This window comes from Chelmon rostratus, chromosome 20 (genome assembly GCF_017976325.1).
Source record: "Chelmon rostratus isolate fCheRos1 chromosome 20, fCheRos1.pri, whole genome shotgun sequence".
NCBI classification, from domain to species: domain Eukaryota; kingdom Metazoa; phylum Chordata; class Actinopteri; order Chaetodontiformes; family Chaetodontidae; genus Chelmon; species Chelmon rostratus.
Window position 1 is genome coordinate 3,659,196 of NC_055677.1, and position 22,580 is coordinate 3,681,775.

Genomic DNA, 22,580 nt, shown 5'->3' on the forward strand with positions numbered 1-22,580 from the left:
ACTGAAGAGTCCTTCAGCCCCAGCATTACACACAAAGGCCTCAACGTTATAATACAAATTCCCGACAAGAATTTCAGTCCAACGTGCAAAATCTGACGAGCGGCGCCTTATCTGCCCGCCACAGTCTCATTTCTAATTTCTTATTCAGCATTTGCATTTTACAAGTAGGTTTTGCTGATCTGTGTAACCTTTGGTGTGGGGCTAGATCAGTGGCACTTGAAAATGCACGCTATGAATGGCTCTAAGCTGAAGTAACCGGGTGTGATAACTTTTGCCTGGCAGATAAACACAGGCAGAATCACTCCAGCTTCCTATTTAGCATTACAATGAACTACGCTCTTGGGTGCCAATGTTCTTTTATGTGCCCTTACTCTCTATGAGGCCCTGTCCTCTTTTTTTCCCCCCCTCAACACAACAGTAATGCGCTGTTTACCATTCTGTTGTTGTGCACTTGCACATGAAAGATGCTGAAACGCAGACAAATGTAGGAAACATCAAATGCTTTGAGGACAGCGCTGTTTTTCTGAAAACGCATACTCATCTTGACTGCAATCATGCAGATTCACGGGGTTTATGAGGGCCTGATCAAAAAAAAACAAGCTCACTGTATTTTAAACTAAGAAGACAGATATCAATGACTTAATACAGTTGGTAAGGCGAGCTAATGCAGCTTTTTACTCTTTATACAAGTAGAAAGTGACTTATTTCCTCAAACTGAGATTTAATCTTCTCTAATGTTTTTTTCTGTTTAAAGAGCTATGGCTCACTGCTACTTTTTGTCTCATGAAAAACCTTCAGTGGCGAAACTTAGAAATTCACACTCATTATGGGTGCTCAAAAAAGCAATATTTCAAACACAGCTTAATGGCATAATGGCCCTGCTCTATTGAGAAACAGCCAGAGTCTTTTTAACTGTGCCCTTGAGCAACAAAACTGGACTTAATATCTCTACTTTCACTGGAAGCGAGACTGGGTGAAAATGTCAGCTGGATATACAAAAAGCACATTTACATTAATGTGACCCCTTTTTAGCAAACGTTGGATTTAACAAGAAAATTAAAGCAGACCTAGCATCTGAGGTCAGGAACATATGTGAATGCATATTTTAACTGCAAAAGCAATTTTCACATCGGCTCTCTGTCAGGTCAGCAGTCATCATTTTTTTTTGCCCTTTCCTGTTGTAAGCATTGTTTCCCTAATCTAAAGGGATGAGGATTAAGGGAATTTTGTCAGCGCGGCTATCCATGTCCGACTGTCCTGAGGCTGTGAACTGCCATCACAGACGAGTTCATTCTGTTTACCCTTGTCATCCGCAGGAATGTTAATCATTCAGTCTGCAATCCGACCAAAAAGCTTTGGCCCTATACATGTAGACAAATCCCGAAACTGCCTCATGTCACAGATTGAACTGACAGTCGCTGAATGTTTGAGGATCCATTTGGGGAACTGCAGACATAAAAATTCCAAGGAAATAGAGTTTTGTGACAACTGGATAAGTGGACAATTTCAGCCATTTCTCAGCCTATACTGCATGGAGCGCAAACTGCTGGCCTGCTGAACTCAGTCCAAGGAGAACAAATCCAGCTACAAGTTAATTATTTGTGGCGATGCAAATATGACTATTACTCTTTAAACTGAATATGCAAGATTGGATATGACAAGCTAGTTAAAGCATTTATGTGAACAGATACTTTGAACAGACTTAGTTCACTAAGACTTGGGGCCTTATCGCAGCACGTGTGTCATTGCTGGTTTCTGACCGACACAGTTTTCATTTTCATGCCCAACGGCACGCAAAACGCACCTATGATTAATGAATACATCTAATACAACCCCTTTGTGCACCGCGCCTTACTTTACACACCATTTGACTTGTGAAAGTGGAGATGGACACACTTGCGACATGCCCTTTGAGCATGCACTACAGATGATTTACACACCTCTCTACACGCATACCTGCAGCTCTGTGAGGATGCACTCAGGCACAAAGGTGCATTGAGCTAAATGCTAGCAAAGCCGCGGTGACAATGCTAACATGCTGCAAGCTTTACCACGCTAATCATTGAGTTAAGTGTGCTAGCTACTACTAACAATTGGCATTAGCACAAAACACAAGGTACAGCTGAGGCTGACGGGAATGTGATGTTTTGATGTTCAAAAAAGATAAGCATTGGACGGATTAAAGTTTTGATTATGGATTATGGTGATGGATGAGGTCAGTTAAGACAGTTCTTCCTGACAGGAACATGAATGTCATAAGTAAGGTTTATGACAATCAATCCATTAGATGTTGAGATATTTCACTGAGAACGACAATGATCAACCTCAAAGCAAGTGATCAGTATCAGAATGCTTCATGCTGTGAGGACCATGAACATATGTACTAAATTCTGCGCCAGTCCAGAAGATAATGAGATATTTCAATGGGAAAATGAAGCTCACAAGAAGCCAGGGGATCACCACAGTCATTAGTATTTATCCGCAGGGCACCGCGGGTATCTGTGCTACATTTCACGACAATCCATCCAACAGAATACTGCACACAAAAGCAAAAATATCAACCTTGTGGTTGCTCCAGGGGAAAAGTCAGGGGATCACCACAGTCAGTTTCCTCTTTGTAACAGAGAACACTGTAGAAAATGTCATGGAACCATATCCAATCGTTGTTGAGATATTTCAGTCTGCACCAAAGCGTTGGACCAACCATCACAGCGAAACATAGACACTGTCATCCACAGAGTCACATGACTGCTGTGGCCAAACACAGTATCCTGGTACGATCAGACAACCAAATATATAACCAGTACACACTGTGATATATACAAAAACAGGAGTTATGGTTATACTGAAAGGTCACTTTCACTTATCCATTCACAGCAAGGGAAGCCATTGGTAAGAGGACCTGAGACTCAGAGTCAGTGATGCAGCATGAAGCCAGACCTGTTAGTGTTTCGTAGCAGAGTCCTGAGCGGGTCTTTATTTTGGTACTGCAAGCACATTCATCACATCAATGTGGGAACCAAGCTGGTATCCGTCATCGTGACAGATTTTGTTCCACAAGTGGTCCCACCCTGCAAGGATTGTTCTGACACCTGCACTGATGCCTGTTGAGTTACATGTAGGCCATGCCAGTGTGCTCGCAGTTGAGTTTAAACAGTTTTATTAATGCATTGTGTAGTAATTGGTTACTTTGATCAATAATAGAGAAACATGCATGCATGTCAGTCATCCAGGTGTAGCATGCCTTTTTTCTGCTCAGTTGGGTTTGTAATTTAAGCTATAACAAATTCATCTTGATTTATATTTCATAGCTATTTAATTGATGCAAACCTTACACTACTGTGCTGGTCTAAGGAGCTTTCCTCATCTCCCTGAAAATGTATGTTTATTTTATTTTATGGATTCCTGCAGGGATATGGACAACCTGACCCAATACTGGACTCTACTTTGACGGTAATGAGAAGAATCTTAAATTTGATTCTCTATTTAATTGGGAGCCAACGCAAGGGAGCATGGGAGCGGTGCGTGCTCTATGGCTTGTCCTCATCAGTGCTGCAGCTTGGCTGCATTTTGACATAAAGTGTGATAAGGCACCATCGCTAAGGCACATAAATTAGGGCTCACAAGAGCGAAGGCAGGAAAAGATGATGGAATGGACACTTTGTTCAAGAGCATTTATTGGCAGAAGGAAACTGATTTTGGAAATGTTTTTGAGCTGGAATAAAGAAGATTTATTGAAGTCACGTGGAAACGTGTGAGATGAGCATAAAAATCACTCATGTTTACACATGGACTATGTTCATGTTTTGTCCATAAAAATAACGACCGTGATGTCCCTGTCAGTGGGCAGGAAGCATTCAGAGGACAGTAAGCTGCGCAGCACCAAAGTCAAATGGAAGTCACAGAGGTGCTGCAAAATCAGTCCTCGATTTAAGTTGACATGATCACTGGTTTCACTTCAGAGAGGCCAGTGTTTATTTGTAGGAGATGACAACTTCTATCAGTGGTTACAACAGACAGTCACTTGGAAAACTCTCCGGTATTAATAATTCCTACAGACAGTGAAGTGAATCAGACACTATGAAGTTCCGTTATCTCTCGTCTGTCAAATATATGTCTGAAAGTCATTTTTGAGTGTTTTTAAAATCAACACCCCTCCTTTCCTTTCACATGTTATATCATTTTTCATGACTCATCCTGAACTACGGGGTGCATTCATTAATTTTTCAAATCTCTCGCGATTATCTGATGCTGCCCATCACATAAAACGGCCCTGGACTGTTCGCTCATGGGCTCATTATAGCGAGGCTGTCATTCACAAGCAAGGATGGAGTCACCACCTTGTGAACACATGATTATATGGAGGATATTATTGCAGTTTATAGTTTTAGCGACAGTAGGTGTACCTAATAAACAGGCAACTAAGTGTATACTGTAAATTAAAGAGCCATTTTACCCCAAAACAAAACAAAATGAATTCATTAGATGTAAGTAGGAAAACAGTTCTGGCTGTTTGTGCTTCGGGGTTCTTTTTGATAGCTGCTGGATCATTTCTCCCTTTCCTTTGGATAACAGATGGAATAAAAGCACATATAAAGTATAATCAAGCTTTTTCAAAAACCATCTTTTTCGGATGGTCAGTTCAAATGTGAACTAGAGTACCGTCTTCAAAAGCAGTTTTCTTACAATTTACAAAACTGCAAACGACTGCACTCTTTTCTCCTTTTGGAAAAGCTCCACACTTTTTTTTTCTTTTCACTGCATTAGAGCTCTCTACCTACAAATAAAAGGCACAGGTAACCCCCTTCTGAGGCGGAAATCACGAACAGAAGTAGAAGTGGTCGAGGCGGATTGAGAGAAGGCAGATACAGCAAAAAGGTAAATTACAACACTTTATCCTGTAATGCACTGAACATCACAGATTGATGGATGGCCTTTAACTGAGTAAAAGTGACTAAAGGTGTGTTCCTCCTCCAAACAGAGCGACATAAGGCTGTCTGCTGTGCCGCCGTCTGCCGTGCAGCGCCGGTCTTAATGCACCGTAATAAAATGCTGACTTTATACACCGCATGGAGAAGATTACGTGTAGACTGTTGCAGGTTTCACACTGGCCCCTTTTCAGTGAACTATTCCGGCAAATTTCGACCCTCAACCCGACTGTTGTCTTGCTGATTGAATGTGCATTTCAGCGGTTTGTTTGCTCATACAGTCGCACTTCATTTGAATTGAGTAATGTGCTGGGATCATTTGTTTTTCAGTGTCCACTGATGTGGAGTAAAAGACACGACCATCAAAGCAGCAAAGATTAACAATGCTGTTTCATGGGCGTTTAACCTGAGAAATCCCCACTCCAGCACCGTTGCATGCCACCGCCTGTACACACATATGTCATCGGCTGACATCGTGAGGGTTCGGGTTTTAGGTTCTCTAGTGATAAGGCGGGCTGAATCCTGCTGTTGATTTATTAAACTGCTTGTTGATTTATGAAGTTTGTCAGAGAGCTGCCAAAATCAGAGATACGTTCATGAAAGCTTGGAAACTTTATTCATTATACATTATAACTTTATCCATGCCAGGCTCGCGATGGGGGGGGGGGGGGGAGTAACAACAACTGACTGATAAAATTAAGGTGATGGAAAGGTTTGGGAATTGAAAAAGTTCTATGTAAGGTCTGATTAAAAAAACAAAGCAACACAGATCTTTACGAGGAAATAACAAAAATAGCTTCAGTGACACAAGAGCCGTAAATAAATGAAAGCAAACTTCAAAAATGAATTGATCAAGCTACAATTGATTACTGTGTGTGTGTTTTTAATTAAAGCACCTCTTTTTTATTTTGACTCAATAGTCTTTTTAAAACCACTCTTTTTAATATGACCTGAGAACTTGAACACATCGTGTTCAGATGGGACCAAATATGGTTGTTAAACTATGAGCAAAGCGTTTAAACAACATTTTAGTTGCGGTTTTATGTCACAAACTATGTGGGGAGTGCGCACATGTGCTTTAAAGCTCTGACAGATGATGTGAAATCTCCCCCCAACCCAATGTGTTTACAGAACTGATGAGAACGAACGCTGCTGCAGAGGAATTTTAACCTCTGCGATCGACTGCGCGTCTCGGCAGTGACGAGATCTCCTCCATAATGCACTGGGGCAGGCAGTGAAGGAGGTGCACTGTGGCCCCATCGATGTGTTCGCCGTTGCCCTCAGGGGATCCGACTGTGGCTGATTGCACCTGGGAACAATTAAAGCCAGTCAGGTTAACTGTGGTTGACCTATTACCTCTTCAGCTCGGGGTCAATGATGGATGACTTGTTGGTCATCGCTTGAGTTACTTTGTTTTCTTGCTCTTCTGTTGGAGCGCTGCAACAAATGTAGCCGGAAAGATGTAGTTTGTCTTTTATATTTTCAGTAATTGTAGGCGTTTTTGTTCAGCATACATTTTCTCCAGAAATGATGGCTTTTCTGCAGCTTGTGTAAAGGCACAATCATCAAGTAACCCAGTTTGAATATCCAAAGAAATATTCAGCGTTATACTAATCTCAATTATTGGCTCAGATTTAAAGGGAAGCTCTGTTTTTCTCGTCATGAACAGCCTTTATAAACAGCTCCATAAATGTCGTCTGTGGCTCTGGACATTTTTGATATCTGACAAAATAACTCTGGTGATGTCATCAGGGTTATCTGAGTTTTCTACTGGACAACATGTGTTCCACAGTGAGTGCATGAACACTTTCCCATCAGGGAGGGTTTGACCCCATCGAGTGGCACTGCATGGAAAGTAGGATTCAGTGTTTTTGAAGCTTGACCCACACTGAGGACTAACTGTGAGGGTGTTTAACCAGTCTGGGGTCGAGGAAAAGTTTTGAAAGGGCGACTATTCAAATTCCACCGTCCAAAACGTCAGAACAAGGGTTCAAAGTTTGAAATCACCTCTTTTCCTGATGCTTTCTTCTTTCTTTCAATAATGGCTATTTTAAACCCTATAATTCAGATGCCAAACATATTACTTACATTTGAAATAGTTTTGGCCCCCAAACAATAATTAAATATTTAAAACCTCCGTTTAGTCGATGTTCCCTCAGTGTTGCCTGACAGAGGAGAACACTGGTGGAACCACTTTTCCCTCGAATACTCTTCGATTTTGAATTTGTTTTTTCAGCCCAGAACAGCGAAAGTGAGCCGAGATCATTACTGAAGCACAACCTGAGCTCTAAATATTTTGGGGTCGTGTTTTTCTTTGGGCTCTCTGCAGTCTTCACTCAGTGGTTAGACTGAACAGGTGAGAACTGTGAGTTTTATGAACAGCTTTGGTGAGAAACACACCTGTTCTTTCCAGTGTGTTATAGGTATAATGTGAACTTGACGCTGAAACCTGTTCCTATTTAAATCTGCACAGTTTGAAGCTGACCTTCCAGTTTCTTTTGGACCAATGACTGGTGATTTCTTCTATTCTTATCTGTTGCTCAGAGGTGTCTTTACCTCTTTGTGGCCTTCCACTTGTCAGTCTGGTTGAGCCATTGTACAACGTTTTGCTGCCTGTATGCAAAACTTTTTTCGCAAACCCTTCACACAGAATAACACATGGTGTAAAGAGGAGTTTCTATAGCTTAAAAGCATGAAAGCCCATTCAGATATATAGCGCAGTCCTCTAAGCCTTCTGATAATACATACTAAATGAAGCTTTTGTGGCAATGGTAGTGTGTGTGTGTGTGTGTGTGTGTGTATATATATATATATATATATATATATATATATATCAAAGCAACTTCCTTTTTCCTTTTTTTCCCCCACAGAAAACCCATAAACTTCCACCTCATCTCTCAACATCTCCCTCTTTGCACCACAGTTAGCCGCAATCTAAGAAACAGCCACTAACGCAGATACTTTACAGAGAGAATTTGTGTACATGAGCCAATTGGTCACTCATGAACAACTTTCTAAAATATCTAAACACAGTGGATCAGTGCTTCCTGTCAGGTCTTATGATCCTCTACAGATCTTTCACTTTACCACACAGTTTCTAAGCCTGCCTAGTGTTTAACTGCAGTGTCGTTATTATTCTCTTTATTATGCATGCACTGTATTCTGTACTGTATTTGTTACCGCTGTTTATTTTCCTGTTTATTCTCTCTTGCGTTGCACAGAGAGGTCATCAGAGACTTTGCCGTCAGTCTCTTAGCATCAGATCTCTGTCATAACATGTCTCTGGCATTCGACGCAGCAGCGGCGTTCGCAGATGAAACGCTCCTTTGATCAGCGAGTCCTTTGAGTGCGCTCTTTAAACCTCCGCTGCCACTGTGGGCATTCAGGGGGCATCAGCAGCGATGCCACAACACTGCCATTGTGCTGGAGTCTCTTGCCTGATAAAACTCACTGAGAGCACACAAAAACTTGAAGCTGAGAGATCAAATTGCAATACTTTAATGTCTTGTTGTGCTTAAATCATCTTAAACAATGCTGGACATGTGCACAATACCGCCTTGACCAACGTCACCAACATCTTGATCTGAAGTGCTGCAGTTTGGGGCTTGAATCGACTTGCACTTTTCACATACTGTAGCTTTCATTACAAGTCAGCATCTTCACTGCGACTAGATGCTGATCTGACTGCCTGCATAAGACCCTTGTACCTGTTAATACAGCGTCACAGTAAGACATCTCAGTAACTAAAAATGCTTCTTACACACAGGAAATTTCACATTTTCTATTTTAAATCTTGGACAACCTTTTTTTTTTTTATTGAGTAATGTCGGACCGTGAAAACATTCTTTTTTTGTTTGACCTTGAGCTCCTGCATGTTCTTGCTATGTACACTTTTTAACTTTTGTAGCACTCTGAGATCCTGCCGATGAAAAGTGCACTAGAAATTAAATTTATTATTATAATTATTATTACAGTTCAGATATTGTGCTTTACATGCTGTCCTGTACTGAAGAGCTCGCAAGCCTCTTCAGTTGCAAAAGTAACTGCTTTAATGTTCATGCCAATGTTTTTTTGGCCATTTTGGGGCTGCACAAAAAGTTATAAGCACCTTTACTATCACCTTATAAAGTAGATATGGTGAGAGTGCTTGCAACCACTTGTTTATTTCCACATCCAGCAGACATGCAGCAACATCATCAGTCATTTGAAGCCGTGTTTTTGTCCACCTGATAAATGCAAGTCCAATATTCGCTGTCCTTTTCGCTGTTTTGCTCTCCCAACTCCCAAGGACAAGATTTGTCTCTGTAGTTAAAGCTAAATGCTACACTATGCTGCTACCTCTGTCTGTCTAGCGTTTGGTGCTGGGCAGGTCGTGTTCAGTGGATTTTAAAGAGCTGTTTCACATACAGCAGCCGCCTGCCGCAGCTGGAAAGGAGATTGATGAGAGTGAATCAAAACAATAAAAGTGCTGGAAATAAAACCAAAACAGTGAGTTAAAAGATGCTGAAATCCTTCATAGAGCTGAGGGGAACTGCAGCTTTCATCTCTGAGAGAGATCCACAGTCATTCGAACCATTGCTAACATGAAATTATTGATTACCGCAGCTAAAACAAACCTCCATCCTCCCCGATCACCTAATGTTATTTTCAGATTGTGTCATTTAATCAAAAAAAAAAAAAAAAAAAAGCTCTAAGATCATTGCAAATTTGAATTGTCTGTTTCTAAAATGGTCTATATGCAGGAGCACTCACAGAGTAGGACTCAGGTAATGGGGGATTTATAAGATCCATTGCAAGCGATGGGGAAATACAAATCTCTGCAAACTCATGGCAAACATCACCTGCATAGCAAAGATTATTAAAAGTCTAATTATGCATATCAAACACTACAGACGGGACAATTAGAAGAGGGAGGCTTCAGGCTGCCTGGAACAGATGGTTTGCCCATTTAAGGAAACTACAGACATATGTATTATTAACACTTAGCTCAGCATTTTTTTGTGCTTTTGTATTTTAACTCCCTACAGGAAGTGAAGATTTTATCATAGGCCTTTTTTTTTTTTTAACAAATGTTCTTTTTATGGAAATGTTTTCACACATTAAAGCAGCATATGAGGAAACTACACATGTGCCAGTATCTACGCCTTCATTGATGTTTCAGGAGGCATGAAACTTTTGCTGTGGACAAACGACAAACAAAATGATGGTTAAAGGAATTACCCATAAATTGAACAGAGGTGTGAGTTTCTAGAAGCAATGACCAAGTTGCTCTGGATAATCCCAATGGAGCTGGTTCAAGCTTTGTCGATTTGTGATTGGAAAAAAGAAAAAGAACAAATGTCAAGCAGTGATACTGGTGGAGCTAAATATGCAGCAAAGACCTGCTCTAAATCTAGCTTCATTATTTTCATCTGTCAGGCTCAAAAGCAATGACTAGCTGCCACTTTATTATTAGTCTATAGTTTCATCAAAATGAGAATACAAGTGTCTTCTCTTACTCAAAGGGCCAAAAAAATCACTGAATCAAAAGCATAGATTAGTATAATAGATTACTTCCTTTGTCTGTATTGTGCACTGTACAGTGTAAGTGTAAGTATGAGGCTTTATGATAAGGCATCATCACTGACGAGTGGTTGGAAAGACAGAGATGTATACAGGAGCAGACCAAGACAAGTCCACAGGTGAGCAGCCACACAGCTAACACTCTCTGACTTGTATGGGGCTACTGACTCACCTTGCTGCCAGGGTACAACATGTAAATTGCGCCGACAACATTTCACATTCTGCAGCCGTACCCAGGTCCAGCCTGGCACCGGCACAGCGACCACTTTCACATTCAGCAGTTTGCTTCTCCTGTGACTACTTAGCGCTACATATTCTCAACACAGAGAGAGTAATGACAGCGCAGTGAAATGACAACCGTGCATGCACACAGACGCATGCATGCATGCACGCACACACACACGGATGCATGCATGCAAACACACACACATGCATGCATGCACGCACACAAGCAGTCTCGCACTCTCGCTTCCTGTTTCTTACACAGACACACACACATATATACTAGACACACAGAGAGAGACACAGTGATGCACAGAAAGGAGGTGGGGTTTACCATAGAGACTTGGACTCATTGATCCTTCTCAGGAGGGGGTTAGTTGAGATCAATCTCCCTTCACAACAGTGACCCCTGGTGGAAGATCAAAGTTCCCTAACAACAAAGAGTTCTCCCAGTCATTCCCTCCATTTCCATTTTGATAAAAGACAGCTAATGTAATAATACATCCCAAAAGTCACTTTTTACATGTTATATAATGTCTCAGCTCTCAGTCAAATTGTCACTTAAGCTGTCATTTAAAGCAGATACTGAGCAGAGAACAAAAGGCTTCATTGGACTGCAGGTTGGTGAAAAGGACTGTGGCTATGATGGAAAGGAAATTTAAAGGATCTGACTCTGAAACACCTCGATGTGCAACTCCACACAAAGTCCTGGAGCCTGGATGGCTTGACTGGGCACAGTGAGGCAAAAGCTGTTCCATGCAGTAAAGAGTGTGGAAATCATGTTTCTCTCTCCATGCACCTCCCACACCATTTTCACCACATTCTGCAGTTAAGACAAAGCGTCCTGCTACTCATTCTGTACAGTAGGAACAGCTGCAGGAGCACAAGATTTCTGAGGAGGATTGCTAATGAACAATTTACTCCTGAGATTCCTGAGGAAAAAAAGAAAAAAGTGTGCTTTATATATGGATATGTATTTGTTTTTCAGAAAAGAACGGCAGAGCTGACATTTATGGATTGGAGCCAGCATGAAGCTCATAAATCAAACAGAGAGATAGAAAATGAACTTACAGGATCTCACTGGATAATATCAATTTGGATTGGTCTAAAGTAAATGAACAAACTTGTTTTATGCACAAAAACAGTTAGCAACAACTAATTCATGGCCAAGGAGTAAGAAATCTCTGAGCTTCAAATCTGACTGTGTTTGATTCAGCAATAAACACAATCTAAACTTTATATGCAAATGACCATGCAAAATATTTTTTTATGTGTCACTTCTATTAATAGGATCACACTGATCATGGCGTGCCTACCGATTCTTGGGCGTCTATTTCTTTCATCACATTGCTCTCCCTGTTGTGCAAAGATTTATGCCGACCGTAACACCACATGTATAATGCATGAGCCTGGACTTATAAATATATCAAACAATATCAATAAATAAAACGTAACCCGCCATCCTCTGTAATGTGTGAATTTAACTGCTGACTGGGACTTCTTGGTCAACATGAGCACAACAAAAATATATTATATCGGATTGCACCCGAGGCAGGAACCAGTGCTCGACTGAAATATGGTCATACAAAACTGAGCTGTGTGTGCTTCTAATTCGAAAACACTGTGGTCCTTCTTCACTTCCTTTAACGCAGCGTTTGTGAATGTTTTTTAGATGCTCTCATCAAAAAACGCTGTCTCATTATAAATTATTTACATACGTACATTCGAAGCAATTCTGCACAATATCTCCAAAGGATTGCTTGTCCAAGCATGCTACCATTTAACGAAAGAATAATTCGGATTTGCCCCAATTTGGATGTTAATTTCAGAGTTGCCCTTGTTAGGATCAGTTATGACAACGTTTTACTCACCAAGTTCATTGCTGACATCTAGAAACATAATCTTATCCATGTCAGAATCCTAGAGCGAGGTGGCCACCAGCGGATGTAGGTGGGGGTGGATGGATGAGTGAAAGGCACAGCTTTCACCCAGCAGACCGGTGTTCAACCATGAGCAATCTGTTCCAAAAACAGTATTTCTGATGCCTACATCTGAGTAGTTTTGATGCCTAAACCTGACTGAACTGTGACCGTTTCACAGCATTAACCACATGTTAGTCCTGTGTTTGTCTGACCCGTCCATCCGCCCCTTGGATGCGTCTTCCCATCATAATTTCTGCAGCCACTTGATCTCTCAGCCAAACAATAAACGTAACTATGAACGTTGATCATGTTTTAGCTGCAACAAGCGAATATTGTGTGTTCCAAGAGCTAATCGTGAAGTACTGCTGATAAATTAAGCATCAACATTTTGCGACTGGCCAGATACATTAATTAACAATGTCTCCTTGATTTGTTGATAAAAATCGCAGTCAGATGAGTAGAAAGGTCTTGAACAAGCTCCCCAGTTTGCTAAACTTGTGAGGAAAAAAAAGAAAAAGGCAACTACCCCAACTGCTGTGAATATCCATCGATCCACAGCTTTCAGGTTGACTTCCTGAATCAACCTGCTGTAGCAATATGTTCGTAGTTCTCAGCAACCAGCAGTATCACTGACCAATAAGAACACATTAAAAATTTGACTCATGTTGCCACAAACCCTTCAGAGGTCATGAATCTTTTTGAAGAATCTATACTGTGGGAACCATATGAGTACTTCCCAGTCTCAGCAATACTGATATCTCACATATCACAGCAGTGCCGTACTTGCCTCTTGCTTTACATTTTCAATGCTTGCAGCGTTTTCACACTTTGAGATGCTTGATATCTACTGGCCCATGTATCTCTCCCATTTCAGCCTGCCAGCAGTACAGTATCCATCTCCATTACACGGTCACAGATGGATAACAAGGCCAGGCCTGGCACAGCTCACAGAGTGGTGCTGCTCCTCTGAGAATACACCCCTGCCATCATATTCAAATGGACTTTCTGCTGGCTGTCCCCTCACTCGCCGTGGTACACAATAGAAGATAGGGGAGGGATGTGGGAGGAAGCAGGGAGGGGAGGTGCTGAGGTGAGACTGAGGTGGGCTGATGAGAAGAAGAGAGTTGCCATTGTCTCTAGGGGAAACAGGGATGCCAACAGTGAGACGCTCTGCAGACACAGGAATTAGATCATTTAGAAATTCAACCCAGCCCTTGCACACCAATTGCTCTTCTCCTTCTGCGGCCCCCCCTTCCTGCTCCCCTTCTCGTTTCATGCCCTTATCGAGGCAGGTTGGAGGAAGCTCTGAGACAGGCTGACACGGACACAGGCTACCTCTAAAGTCCTTAAAAGGTAATTGAGCCTTCCAGCCCACACCACTAATTTGTGCGACTCTGCCCACTAGCTAGCAGTGTGACAAAAACAGAGGGAGGGAAACTGAGGAGTGTTGGGAAGAATGACTCCCTCGGACACAATATGTTAATTGGTTCTCTACAACTGACAGCCATAAGAAAGGTTGAGGCTATATGGAGGAGAATTACCAGAAAGGGCATGGTCAGGGAAATGATAATGGTTACTCCCTGCAGGAGAAAAATTGCACAGTGAGAAGTAGTCTTTCATCCCCCATCTGCAAAACGATAATCTGCAAGTGATTTTGTGCAACAATAGCAACCGTTATAATGAAACATACTGCAGTGATTGCTAAAAAAGAAGGAATAAAAATAGCACCAAAATGCATTTAATAGTTATGTGACAGAAACAGCGGGCACTGTCAGAGGCCACTGCTTACAGTGGATTAGAGGCGGTGGGTGTTTGTGTGTGGAGAAGTATATTGTGGTGGTAATTGAAAGATAACTGCGGGACCTCACAGGAGTCTGCCAGGTATGCACGAGGTACAGATCCGCCTCTGGCCCTGCTTTAAATTCACCTCAAGGATTTGATTTCTTCAAATGCCAACACTGTTGGAAATGAACTATTTGTCCAGGGTCTGAATTATGTGGAAGACCCTCCCATGAATCACCTTCAGTACCTCTGTGGCCTTCAGCCTAGTAATATCCATATCTCTTCACTTTCCTCCAATCAATAATGAGATGACGCCCTTGGAAATGCTGGATAGATGACTCAAATGGGATATTATATTTGTTGAGACCACGCAGAACAGAGCCTGTCTGAACCAGATTAACATGCCCTGGGTTTCTTTTTTTTTTTTTTTTTTTTTTTTAAGACCATACTTTATCAAAAGGACGCTTGTAAGCACGTCTTTCTGAAATATAGCACAGTGGCCAAAAGTTTTTGGTATTAATAAGTATTGTTCAGAAAGTGAAAAATAAAACATTTGGCCAACCGGTTCAATATGAGCGCTTTGTGATCTGGTGTCATCATCCCACATTGTTTGTCAGTGACCCCCCCCAAAAAAAGGTCAGTTTTAATATATGGACAAGTTAATGCAAAACTACTCTTCTCTTAATAACTTGCTGGATGGTAGGAAGCCATGTTAATGACCAATAAGCTGTAAAAAACAATCTTCCCTTTAAATCCATACAAACCCTGTGAAGTCAAAGATATTGCTGGACTCCTTCCTCGATCATTGCTGCCACGGGGGGAGCACTCTACAGCTGAGCAGCACGTCACTCAGTGAACCAGGAAGGAGTCCGCTCCTTCATTTTACAAGTTTTCTACTAACTTCAATAAAGGAGACTTCTCTCTTTCTGGAATAAATGTTCTTGGTGCTTTAAATTTTTTCTCAGCTTACAGGTTGCTAGATTTCCTGCAGAGCTCATATTTTAACATTCTGCCCAGAACAAATTTTCTGACCTGATCTGAAATGTCCAAATTCTGGGAGACATCCATGCAGGACCTTGATAATGTGAGGTCCAGAATCAGGGCCAGGGCTATGTTTTAAATGGTCAACCAGTGCTCTGAAAGTGTGATAACTACAATTTGAAAAATGTCGTATTATGATCTGAATTTTACATTTTCAGAAATATGTGTAGACACATCCTTTCGCACTACGCAGAGCCGTTTGCTCTGCCTCCCCTTGCAGCACAACACACAATTATCTCGCTCTTATAGGCTTAATCATCCAGCTTATCACAGCACCGACTGCTTCACCTGCTCCACGACGGCGTGCGTCAACGTTTGCCCAGCCCTGCCTACTGCGGCGATAACAAAAATAATGGTATCTGAGGAAGCGTGTGCGGATGTGGGTCACACTCTTTCTTTATAAGCCAGAGCCCACGGCCTAAACTGAACATAATAATGTCGCGTTGCCAGAATCGGGTGCTAGTAAGAAGAGCCTCCTTCAGGCCCATAGTTAATAGAGAGGACTCTGACTCCACGCCCCCTCACCTCCTCCTCCCCCTCCAAGCTCCTACTCCTGCTCGACCTTCTCTGTCTATCCTCGCCTCGCCATCAATTCATCTGCCTCCGTGCAATCTGCAAGCAGGACTCTGTTAAATCAACCAATAGGTGTCAAGGATTCCCACCTTGCATTCATTTTATTTTAATTCAGTGTGTAATACGTCCCATATGGATCTCACTGAATTAGCAGCTTTACAGCGGTGATCATAATCGATTATGTAGGCCTACACTGGATGAATGAAAACCACATCGTATATGTAATTAAACTGATGCATGAGTACACACATATGGTGGGAAACCAGGATTTATGAATGTCCTTGAAGTATTTTGCCATATATGTAAATTTCAGTGCGATGGAAGCTAAATAGCATCTCTGTCATGGTTTTTGAAATAACGTCCCATTTTTGCTAAATTAATGTCTGCGTTACAGATATGCTCACACCGTTATAGAAATAAAGGGTGTTTTTTTTCTACTTTACATTTGTAATTGACATGTGTATCTATCTATCTTAGTTTGCCTGTCAACATAGAGAGCAACAGTTCAGACAATGATATCTGCTATGCCATAAATATTGTATCTAATACCATTACTGAATCACTGATTAAAATGTATGGCAGCATTACCATCTGAATACAAGTGCTTTTGTGCACACTTTACCCCCTCACTGTCATTCATTATACACTTTTGTCACCCAGTGTGACAAAAGATACAACAGGCATCCGGGGCTGCGCTTCCTGCGTCTGCGCCTGCCATCGATGATTCACACCCAACCAGGGGGAAAACAGAGGGTTACTAACTAGGTCCTCCAAGGCACCAGATGTCAGTGATTAATCTTGATGAAGTTGGGACTCTATGTCTCCCTAGCTGTCTCTTGCTGTCTCCCAACCTGGTGCTTAATGACCCTTTCCCTCTGTTTTCTCAGCCCATTTTTTACCCTTTAGATCATGTTCAATATGGCTGGTTCTTTATGCAGATGAGTGTTGGAAGGAGCAGGGGCGATTGTGAAACTGATTGTCTGCTGCCATGTACAGTAGAAAAGTTGCTGATGTGACAGAGAGGAAAAAAGGGGAACACATTTCTTGGGATATGTTCCCTCCTTGTTTTTTGTACCCTCACAGGTGTCACAGGTTTGATATTTTGCAACGACTGTGAGCAGCACAAAGCAAGAAAAAGTCCCATATGTTCAATAACACAGCTACAGGGTGTTACCTATAGTCAATGCAACTGCACCCATGGAAGCATCCAGCGGAGGACAATGCAATAAAATCATTTAAAATTTTTAAAATGCACTTAGGAGTACCATGAACTGTATGAATGAGAATCGTTTGGCACATTGAGTAAAGCAAATAGCACACTAGTATAATTGGAAAGGTGCTTGAGTCCACTCACATTCTGAGGAAAAATATTGGGAAATGAAGGAAAAGTGGAGGTACACAACTGAACACGGCTTCCTCTGCACTCTGCAGCATGTCTGGTTTTGTAAGTATGGCAGATATGGTTTATATCAGAGAATAAATGCAGCAAGAGGGCAGGAGGCAAAATAGTTCTTTCCATACGCCACAATCTTAAATGCAATCGTACATTCCTCAGTTGGTTTCAGCTCCCGCTCGGCCAAGGTTTCAAAGATGACTTTCACCGCCTAATAACGGTTTGTTTTTCAACTAAAGTTTCATGTGAAGAAGATAAACCGAACAGCCACGCTCAGAAAACGTGGGGTTATTTACTCGCCTCGAATTAGACTCGACATTTCATGTATAACCTTAACTTACATAAGTGTCTAATCAGCGCTGTTCAAAGATAATAACCAAATTCACAGAGGCAAAGCAGACACTACACCAACTCTCACTTTTACTCTTTATGGAAACCATCCACATATGTGCAAATAACCGAGCTGAAATCATCATTTGTATGCCAAGGCGGTGCGTTGCCCCAGGCAAAAGTTGACCTGGCCAATTAAGTCCTGCAAAATTATACCTGTTGGGTATTGAAAGAGCCAACTTTTACTGTTGAGTATTATGGACTGGTGAATAATTGGTCAACTAATCCTAGAAGGACTGACTCAGAGGGTGACCCACTGTGCAGTCATTCTGCACATGCACCGAAAAAAATCTCTAACAGGATGACAGCTATTCTTCTTGTTCCTTGAAGTGAGGTTTCTCATACTCGACCTCATCAAAGCTGCAGTGCTGCGTGCCGCCTAACAAACCTGTGTATGATGCGTATGTACACCTGATACTATTATTGGCTGCTAAACTGACATTCATAATTCATGGAAACATTGCTTTTCTGACACTCAGCAAAACAGAGAATTTGAATGTATGTCAGAGGTTGAATCTTTAAACAAAGTGTGAACCTTCTGGCAGCAAACACTCATAAAATGCGTCTTAGCTACTACAATGCAGTAACTGAGGTTAGGACATTTACAACTGATTTCAACATTCACTTTATACATGCATTTATTTATGAATTTACTTGTTAAACCCAGCAAGACACCGAGGAAATCAGTTCTTTGTTTGGCCAAGAGGCAAAAAGCCCAGCGGAGCAAAAAGTTCAGAGGAAGCTGGGAAAGATCAGGGAGACGAGATCAGAGCGTTAGCAGCTCGCAGAGGGGAACAGAAAACAATGAAACACCAAGCCGGACAACTATTCATGTTTGGGCCGTATCGTAAAAGATCCATCTACTTTCAGCAGCTTATCGAAGGGATAGTTTGGGGTTTTTTGATGTGCTGACAGTTGGCACGCCACAAGGATGGAGAAGGAAAGCAAAGTGCGGCTGTAGACAGGGTCAGCAGCAACGTGTGTCACCTGAAGCAATCAATGTCAGTTCAAGTAAGGTTGAGAAAACGTAGTCCCAAAAGAAGACGCGGTGAAAACACCCAAAATATAGAGCCCACTCTTTAGCCGTTTAGGTTGCTGAAATACGTTGTGCTGCTGACCTTTTCCACAGCAGTACATTACTTAGCTTGTGCCATTACTCCTGTCTGCTTCTCCAAACTGGGGGCTTGCTGACTGTTATCTACTCCACCTCATGAAACCCGTGCTATCCCTTTAAGACAAAAGACAGAAATAGTGTGGAGCAAAGTGACAAGTTAAGCCGTTTTCCCATATGAACTCCAGATAATCAGACCTGACCTTTCACAAATGTAGCGCATTTGTCCTGGCGGACTCGTTCTCACCTGGTGGAAATACTCTGTTTGGTTTAGGCGGGGGGTGGCACGTGGGTGGAGTGTGCAGGAGGAGGGTCAGGACTCATCCATAATGGCTGTTTTTGCGTCACTACAACATGACGAGTCCGCAAAATCAATGAAAGAGTACCAAGCATAAAAGAGCGAAAACATAGCAGCTACATATTGTGCAACGTCATCAGCACGCCCACTCGCTCGCCGTGAACCCCCCGACAACGACCTGCTCTGTTCACACATGCACATGTATACGTTCACTCTGGCTAATGTCTGGGCCAACTGATTCAGACAAGTGCGTTCACACATGCAGCTCATGCGAGTAAAGCCTGTAAGAGTTCAGGGTAGCAGCGAATGTGTGAACATGGCTTTAGTGTGGTTATGTTGCTGAAAAGCAGCTGCAATTCTGAAACTATATTAAATTCCTACACGTAAAAATGTTTCCCATGTCAGTGCACCTCAACGCAGACGCGTGATTTCTACTTTGGAATATTTGCCCCCGTCTTTGTCTGTGTAACATTCCTCAAATTACATTTGAAAACCAGGGTAGCAAAAGTCATAGCCTGGATCTTAATAACATCCTTCAGAAATCAATTTCAATTTCTCATTCAGCATGACTGCAACACATGGGTCGATCCGACAAACTTATATGATTCCCTGAAATACCAACAGAGCAGAGCATGTTTCATCACTGGCAACCCAGTGGGCTCTTACATCAGTGGTACTTTGAATATAATTGGCTGTATTCCTTCCGTTGTTTTTTTTTTCCTGAGCAACCATAGCTCAAGACATCTCCCGTGTCTGTCGTGTCGGTGACCGAGACAGTCTGCCACAAGCAGAACTGAAGCCAGCAGAGCTGGTATGTGGCGACAGTTTGCTTTCTATAGTGTCAGACTTGGAGAGCAAGTGAAGTGCAATTAGGACACTAATTGAGATTCATCATTGACTGAAGGTAACCACAGCATGTTGATTTGCTGGTAATCATGGACAGTAGTGTCATAAGTGATCCAGTGCCACGATCAACCCAATTACTCTCACACGCAGGGGCAGATTGCACTATATGAGAAAATGACACGCTCATATTATCTCATCTGCAAACTATCCAAACACACACGTCTGCTGTAAAACATTATTAAAGTAACGTTTCTCATCTAAGAGGTGACAAACAGAAACACTGCAACATTTCAGACATTCTGAACATTATGGATGGGTTCGAGACGCTTGCACAGGATTGTGATTTCATTAAAAATTGTGACAATTGGTCGAGCTAATGATTCCAATTAATGTCCTCAGTCAATATACAGGCAGAGCCCATTTTCCGTTTCAGGATATATGACATCTGTAATATTACTGAGAAATCATGTACACATCTGTAATGTGTCATTAAAAAACAGGAACATCTATTCAAAAAGTAGTTTTTGGATTTAGCAACTTGTGTTGCGTTGCTGGGGGATGACAATTACAACTCATCTTTAGTTACATGTCCAATGCGTCCGTATTCAGGAGTGCTGTGTGGACAGGATTAGGTTGATCCAGGACCATTAGCTCACAAGCAGGACAACAAAGCCTAACAAAGCATATTCTTAATGTCTTGTTTATGGATTTTTATGAGTAGGTTTTATATTTAGAGGAGTTTTATATCATTGTAGCTGTATCTGTGCACCACGAGCTACACCCTTGAGATGTAAACCACCTCTCTTTCAACCTAACCCAAGGCGTGTTTGCTTTTCCAAACCATTACCGTTCTTTTGTTACCTAAACTCAACCACACGCAGGAACTCAGGTTGCACACACCAGTCTCTGCTGTCGAAGCCTTGCACTTCGTGTGCCCACCATCAGCCTCGACCACCCACATACATACAGAGCACGCAGCACAAAAGCAAAACTCTTTCTTCACAGAAAAATAATATAATTACAGTTTCATAAATGTGTTGCAATTTCTAGGAGGCATGGTTGGAATTAGCATTGTCTTCTTAAAAGCACATCTTCAGTTATTAACTATTAACAGCCGATGTCATGTTAGTGCAGTCTGAAATGAACAGGTCTGCTGTTTGCTGCAGAAGAGTGTGTTGCACGCTTTCTCAACGAGCGTTCTGCCCTCCTCTCCCAGTGAAACTACTGAACAGGGGGCACCATTCTTGAAAAACAAAATGTTTTGTTTCGTGTTGATGAGCCAAACACGGAGTTGTTCTGTCCTTTCCACGAGCGTCTCTTAAAAGTTGTACACTTCGCATTTCCTGCAACAAAAATCCAGTCAAATTATGACTTGAGGCAGAGACATTCGGATGGAAGTGATCGTGTTTCAGTTCCATCACACTGTCGCTGCAACAGGGACTGAAGTATTCAACTAGTGTATATACTCCGAATTAGGGTTGCCCACTTATGATTGCATGCTGAAAACCCTCCCAGCACTGCAAAACCTTTGTCATAGACTCTATTAAAGAAACTGAAAAGAGTGTTTCAATTGAAGCGACCACATAGCCCCAAACATGCTGTGGAAAAACTGTGAAGATTTAAGAAGCCCCCTTTCTATGATGCAATTTACAGCAGAATCTAATAACCCTCTCTCCGATCATTCCTCTCTTTCTCACAGAGAAGCAGGGGCTTGGACGCCAGCTACCTTGAAATGCACTCAGCGCTCAGTATAGCTGTGTCTGTTTCTGAATTCTGGTGTCTGATCACCACAGAGTCACCATGCTGTCACTGCACTGTCCCCGGCTCTGAGACAGTATCCCAGGGATCATTTTAATAGCAGCTATAATGAATCTCTCTGATCACTGGGTGTGAAACCCTCTTTCTGTCCTGCTCCCCTTCAATCTTTATTCTGTGTTTTATCCGTGTCTCTGCGTAGAACATCACATTTTTACATCGGAATACGTATGTAATCTAGGATGAGAGAGTCTGTAGAGCCGAGACAGCTGCTCGCTTCTCACAGCTGTAATTGGTAGACCACTTCAGCACCGTCTGACAGTAGCAGATACTTTCTGCAGACATTCTGTTGAGATGTACAACTCGGTCCTGGCTGGATGTGACGTGAACACATTTTACATCACCAAATATAACATCTCCAAAAAGTCTGCAGGTGGCAGTTCCCTCTTACCCAGGACTTGAATTCTTTATAACAAAGCAGCACATTTCTTCGTAAGTTTGCTTCTTGTGTGTAGGCTTTACCCGCCGTGGCCCAGCAGCACCGGCAGGCACTGAGCCTGACCACATAACCAGCTTCTGAGGCCATAGGAGTTTTCATTCAGCTCCAATTTAAAGCTCGTTGCAGAGGCTCTTAGCTGGGCTTTTACAAAGAAAACCACCTCTGAATAAAAGAGGGAGCTGCCATCTGCAGACTTTCTGAGGTTTTATATTTGGAAATATAAAATCTGCCTTCACACTTTACTCCCGTGGCCCAGTG